The sequence below is a fragment of the Sparus aurata genome, chromosome 15, assembly GCF_900880675.1.
Source record: "Sparus aurata chromosome 15, fSpaAur1.1, whole genome shotgun sequence".
Taxonomy (NCBI): domain Eukaryota; kingdom Metazoa; phylum Chordata; class Actinopteri; order Spariformes; family Sparidae; genus Sparus; species Sparus aurata.
Window position 1 is genome coordinate 703,197 of NC_044201.1, and position 7,082 is coordinate 710,278.

The window sequence follows — 7,082 nt, forward strand, 5'->3', positions numbered from 1 at the left end:
ACTTTTCATTACCTTTTAGGGACAGACACAATGAAGACGCTGGACCAGAGACGCGGTAAACTGAGTCAGTAATGTAGTCAGACACTTTAAGGCCCCCATACACCACCCAGACTCAAACCAACAGCCAACCGCCTTTATCTGACCACTCCGTTGCCTCTCATCTGACCCGTTTGGCAGAAAAGTTGCATTGAAACACACTGTCTTGACTACTGGACGGAGTGCACAGAAAAACAAAGCACACACCATAGAGTTCAGTGACGCAAACAGAATTCCGCCCCTCCCACACACTGTGCTGATTCGCTAGCACACCGCCAATCAGAATGGTCATACAGCTAGCACGCAACCAATGGCTCAGATGGCCAACAGCCAACGTTCTCAGACTTTGCATGTTGAATTTGAGCAGACGCTGTCCACGTGGTCCCAAAGCTTCCAATGCAGCTGAACACACCGAACAGGTTTGTTCCCGAACTCGTCTGAGTCTCCAAAAAAGCTTCAGACGGCCAACAGTTGGCTTGGTGTGTTTCAGGCTTTAAGTTGTTCAGCCTATCTCCTTTTTTCCTTGAATAGCCAAAGATGTTTTCTGCTCCAGTGTTGTTTTCTGCTTGGCTGTGTGCCTATATATACAATTTAGATAATGGTGAAATGACAGACTGTTTCATGCACTGTTAAGATGACAATTCGAAGCTTGTGGCACCCACAAATATAGAATATATAAAAATAGGGTGAAGTTGAAGATGAAGTTGCCTTGACCCTGGACTATGATGATGATGATGATGATGATGATAAAAATCTACTGATCTGATCTGCCTGCTAAATAAAGACTCTTTGAAAATACCAAGCAATTACTGACAATTCTCACCTGGGCCCATGTTCCACTTTAAGGACCACAATCACCCCTCATAGTAGGATAATATGGGAGGATTATACATTTCATGAATTGTTACAGTCCTGTGAGTATTTCAGTGTTTGTTATTTGTGTCAGTTTTGTTCCTACATGTTACACTACTATAAAAAGACTACAGTTTAGGTGAAAAATGTGGAAAAATAGTTGTTGACAGTTTGAAGAGCCCATGTGACCTTTGTATTTTTTAGGCAGGCCCAAAACCTGCTTTAAACGAAAGCTATGAATCTACCCTTTAAAATGCTATCAAACATGCCCTCATAAAAGATGAATAAAGCTCTGAAAATTAGCAGAAAGTAGGATATGCACCTGCGCCTGGAGGCCTATTTATTGTAGTGGGTGTTTAACTTCATGTGCTGATAACTGTCACAAAACTACCACTTTGGATGGATTATCATTCCAAAATATCATCTATGGACATGTACCATTTCAAAACATTTTACTAGGTTTTGCCACCTTGAGTGGTACCGAAATCTGGTCTGGCCCATGGACTAAAATAAATACTCTTTGAAAATACCAAGCAATTATTGACAATTCTCACTGGAGCCCATGTTCCACTTTAAGGACCACAATTACCCCTCATAGTAGGATAATATGGGAGGATTATACATTTCCTGAATTGTTACAGTCCTGTGAGCATTTCAGTGTTTGTTATTTGTGTCAGTATTGTTCCTACATGTTACACTGCTATAAAAAAAGACTACAGTTTAGGCGAAAATTGTGGAAAAATAGTTGTTGACAGTTTGAAGAGCCCATGTGACCTTTGTATTTTTTAGACAGGCCCAAAACGTGGTTTAAATGAAAGCTATGAATCTACCATTTTAAAACATACCAAACATGCCCTCATAAAAGATGAGTAAAGCTCTGAAAATTGAGCATAAAGTAGGATATGCACCTGCGTCTGGAGGCCTATTTATTGTAGGGGGTGTTTAACTTCATGTGCTGATAACTGTCACAAAGCTACCACTTAGGATGGGTTATCATACCAAAATATCATCTATGGACATGTACCATTTGAAAAAATTTTACTAGGTTTTGCCACCTTGAGTGGTACCGAAAAGTCAAATTTTGGCCTATGGCCCATGGACTATAAGTGTTCATCATAAAACGCAACATACAATGCTGAGAAAAGTCAACATTATATATTTACAATCACTGTGAGGGCTGGAGTAAAAGTCTAACAATTAGACCACCATCAGCTGCATAAAATATTAATATTGAAAATATTCATATTTATGATGCTGAAAATGACCCCATCAAGAATTTAAAAAAAAAAATGTTTTAAAAAAGCTTTGTACCTACAGTTCATGTCAATATTAATAAATCACCTAAACTTGCTAACACCTGAAAGTAGGGATGTCCCGATCCTGGGGTTTTGCCCCTAATTCGGATAATTTTACGCTAAAATGACTGGAGTTTTACATGAAGAAAGGATACCTGAGTAAGACAACAAGAAACTGTAAGACCAAGGCCATGTCCATCTTCTCACTCATCCTCCTCATCAGCATCCACCTCATCACTATCCACCTCCTCCTCCTCCTCATCATCATCCTCAACTATCAGTTCATTTTCAAACTCTTCACCCTCATCTTCCTCCTGCTGCTCAGCTTCTACATCATCCTCCTGCTCTCCATGTCTGGCCTGAGCCAACATCCTCACTGCCATCAGCGGCCACTGTCAGGCCACACACCTTACAACACAATGGGCTCTATCGTGCACTAAGCAATTGACTTTGTACACTGGCGCTTGTATAATTCCTATTTTGCATTCGGCGCACATTGGAATTTTCCCTCCACAGACGCACGTCCTTAAATTAGGGAATGAACTTGCGCTCCTGGGGGCGGTTCAGCGAAAAGACGAGGCGTGTTCCGGCGCAAACGTTCACTGGTGCTATTTTGCTGTTTCAGAAAACAATTCCGCAACAGACCAGAAAAAACCTAGTCTAAAGTCAGTGGCGCTTATTCAGATGCGCATTCAGGGCGCATGCTTGGCCATAATGTAGTGTGTGCTCAATGTGCATACACTTTGCTTCTCCCATCTACAAGGAAGCAGTTCCCATTTTTGCAAACCATACAAAAAAGTTGAAAAGATTTAAACAGAATAACTAATTCTTTTTCCCTCTGATATGCGACGCGCCCGCCATAGCTTTGAGGGTTCGGGAGTGGCAATATGCGATGTGCTCCTAGTGGAGCGGGTGGACGGAGATGGAGTTGGGGGAGGAGGAGGAAGGGGCACAACAGGAGCAGGTGGTGCGTTTGGAGACTTGAGGTGATGCGCCTGAGAGGCCGCAGCAACATCGCCACCCGGTCAAGACGGGCATTAATACCTTGCCGCATCCCAGACAGTACGGTCCGGTCTGACAATGCTGCCATGGCGTGTAGTGGGTCTGGATCCTCTGCACCTTGGTGTTTGCGCTGCTCCCTCATCAGCTGGCCGTTGCGCACTGCTCAGCCCGTGCGCACTGCTCCCGAGTCCTGGTGCGATGTCATGGGGATGCCAGCCTTAGAAACAATTGTGGCAATTTCCTCCCACGCCCGTTTAACCAAAGCTGATTTGGATGGATTTCTCCCATCCCCATACAATGCCACTTCTCGGTCTTTTACAGCCCTGACGAAAACGTTGGTCTCCTTGGCTGTGAACCGCTCCTGGCATGCACCTGGCAAATTCGCCATTATCATAGCAATCCGCCATGGAACAAGCGCGCCTGCTTTTAAAGGGAATGTGAGATGACGCTCTGATTGGTTTATTGCACTTTTCGCCCAAACCACACCAATGACTACTGTAGCTACTTCAGACCAACCCATTTTAGATCTGCGTCAGACGCAAGAGTCATTTATCCCGCCGGCATGATAGCAACAGCGCCTGAGATCCGCCCACAAAGCTACTTGCGTTTTGCGTTTGATACTTGTGTTTCAGATCGTTAAGATAGAGCCCTAAATCCCCGAAACGTATACTAAAATAATTATACCATTTACTGTTATACTCTCTCTCTCTCTCTCTGTTACACACACATATACTCACACAGACTCTATCTCTCTCTTTTTCCACACACAAACAGAACAACTCACACACAGTAATCTTGAATGATTTTTTCACCAGCTCTGTATCCTACTGCTGACAAGCTTTAGAGAAGGTTAAGCACCCGGGCAACAAGTAGGTGTAGTGTGTGTGGTGGTGTGACATGACATGGCAGAGTGGGATGTGGTGGTGTGACATGACATTCAAGAGTGTGGTGGTGTGAAGTGACATGCCAGGTGGGGTGACGTGACATACCAGAGTGAGTTGTGATGATGTGACATGCCAGACTGTGGTGGTGTGACGTGACATGCCAGAGTGTGGTGGTGTGACATGACTAGCAGAATGGGGTGTGGAGGTGTGATGTGACATACCATAGTGTGGTGGTGTGAAGTGACATGGCAGAGTGGGGTGGTGTGACGTGATATGAAAGAGTGTGGAGGTGTGTGTGACATGCCAAAGGCTGGTTTGCTGTTGTGATGTGACATGCCAGACTGTGGTGGTGTGACATTACATGGCAAAGTGTGGTGGTGTGGCATTACATGCAAGAGTGTGGTGGTGTGACGTGACATGCCAGACTGTGGTGGTGTGACGTGACATGACAGAGTGTGGTGGTGTGACGTGATATGCCAGAGTGTGGTGTGGTGGTGTGATTTGACATGCCAAAGTGTGGTGGTGTTACCCAAACTGTGGTGGTGTGAGGTGACATGCCAGAGTGTGGTGTGGTGGTGTGAAGTGACATGCCATATTGTGGTTGTGTGACATGACATGCTATAGTGTGGTGCTGTGATGTGACATGGCAGACTGTGGTGGTGCGATGTAATATGCAAGACTGTGGTGGTGTGACGTGACATGGCGGAGTGGGGTGTGGTGGTGCTACGTGAATTGCCAGATTGTGGTGGTGTGACGTGACATGGCAGAGTGTGGTGGTGTGAAGTGACATGGCAGAGTGGGGTGGTGTGACGTGATATGCCAGAGTGTGGTGGTGGGCGTGACATGCCAGAAACTGGTTTGCTGTTGTGATGTGACCTGCCAGACTGTGGTGGTGTGACATTACATGGCAGAGTGTGGTGGTGTGGCATTACATGCCAGAGTGTGGTGGTGTGATGTGACATGCCAGACTGTGGTGGTGTGACATTACATGGCAGAGTGTGGTGGTGTGGCATTACATGCCAGAGTGCGGTGGTGTGATGAGACATGCCAGACTGTGGTGGTGTGACATGACATGCCAGAGTGTGGTGATGTGAAGTGACATGGCAGAGTGTGGTGGTGTGACGTGATATGCCAGAGTGTGGTGTGGTGGTGTGACGTGACATGCCAGAGTGGGGTGGTGTGATCCAAACTGTAGTGGTGTGAGGTGACATGCCACATTGTGGTGGTGTGACGTGACATGGCAGAGTATGGTGGTGTGACATAACATGGCAGAATGGGGTTTGGTGGTGTGACGTGACATGGCAGAGTGTGTGATGTGGTGTGGTGTCACATGACTAGCAGAATGGGGTGTGGTGGTGTGACGTGACATGCCATAGTGTGGTGGTGTGACATGACATGGCAGAGTGGGATGTGGTGGTGTGACATGACATTCAAGAGTGTGGTGGTGTGACGTGACATGCCAGGTGGTGTGACGTGACATACCAGAGTGAGTTGTGATGGTGTGACATGCCAGACTGTGGTGGTGTGACGTGACATGCCAGAGTGTGGTGGTGTGACATGACTAGCAGAATGGGGTGTGGAGGTGTGATGTGACATACCATAGTGTGGTGGTGTGAAGTGACATGGCAGAGTGGGGTGGTGTGACGTGATATGAAAGAGTGTGGTGGTGTGTGTGACATGCCAAAGACTGGTTTGCTGTTGTGATGTGACATGCCAGACTGTGGTGGTGTGACATTACATGGCAAAGTGTGGTGGTGTGGCATTACATGCAAGAGTGTGGTGGTGTGACGTGACATGACAGAGTGTGGTGGTGTGACGTGATATGCCAGAGTGTGGTGTGGTGGTGTGATGTGACATGCCAAAGTGTGGTGGTGTGACCCAAACTGTGGTGGTGTGAGGTGACATGCCAGAGTGTGGTGTGGTGGTGTGACGTGACATGCCATAGTGTGGTTGTGTGACGTGACATGCTATAGTGTGGTGCTGTGATGTGACATGGCAGACTGTGGTGGTGCGATGTAATATGCAACGCTGTGGTGGTGTGACGTGACATGGCGGAGTGGGGTGTTGTGGTGCGACGTGAATTGCCAGATTGTGGTGGTGTGACGTGACATGGCAGAGTGTGGTAGTTTGACGTGACATGGCAGAGTGTGGTGGTGTGAAGTGACATGGCAGAGTAGGGTGTTGTGACGTGATATGCCAGAGTGTGGTTGTGTGACGTGACATGCTATAGTGTGGTGCTGTGATGTGACATGGCAGACTGTGGTGGTGCGATGTAATATGCAACGCTGTGGTGGTGTGACGTGACATTGCAGAGTGGGGTGTGTTGGTGCGACTTGAATTTCCAGAGTGTGGTGGTGTGATGTGAGACATGGCAGAGTGGGGTGGTGTGATGTGATATGCCAGACTGTGGTGGTGGCCGTGACATGTCAGGTAGTGTGACGTGACATGCCAGAGTGTGGTGGTGTGGTGTGACTCGACACGCCATAGTTTGGTGCTGTGATGTGACATGGCAGACTGTGGTGGTGCGATGTAACATGCAAGACTGTGGTCCTGTGACGTGAAATGGCAGAGTGGGGTGTGGTGGTGCAACATGAATTGCCAGATTGTGGTGTTGTGACGTGACATGCAGAGTGGGGTGTGGTGGTGTTACGTGACATAACATACTGGGGTTGTGTGACGTGACATGCCAGAGTGGGGTGGTGTCACATGAAATGCCAGAGTGTGGTGGGGTGACGTGACATTCCAGAGTCTGGTGTGCTGTTGTGTCGCGACATGCCAGACTGTGGTGGTGTGACGTGACATGCCAGAGTGAGGTGTGATGGTGTGACATGCCATACTGTGGTGGTGTGACGTGACATGCCAGAGTGTAATGTGGTGGTGTGAGGGGACATGCCAGAGTGTGATGGTGTGACGTGACATGGCAGAGTGTGATGTGGTGGTGTGACATGCAAGACTGTGGTGGTGTGACGTGACATGCCAGAGTGTGGTGCTGTGACCTGACTTGCCATAGTGT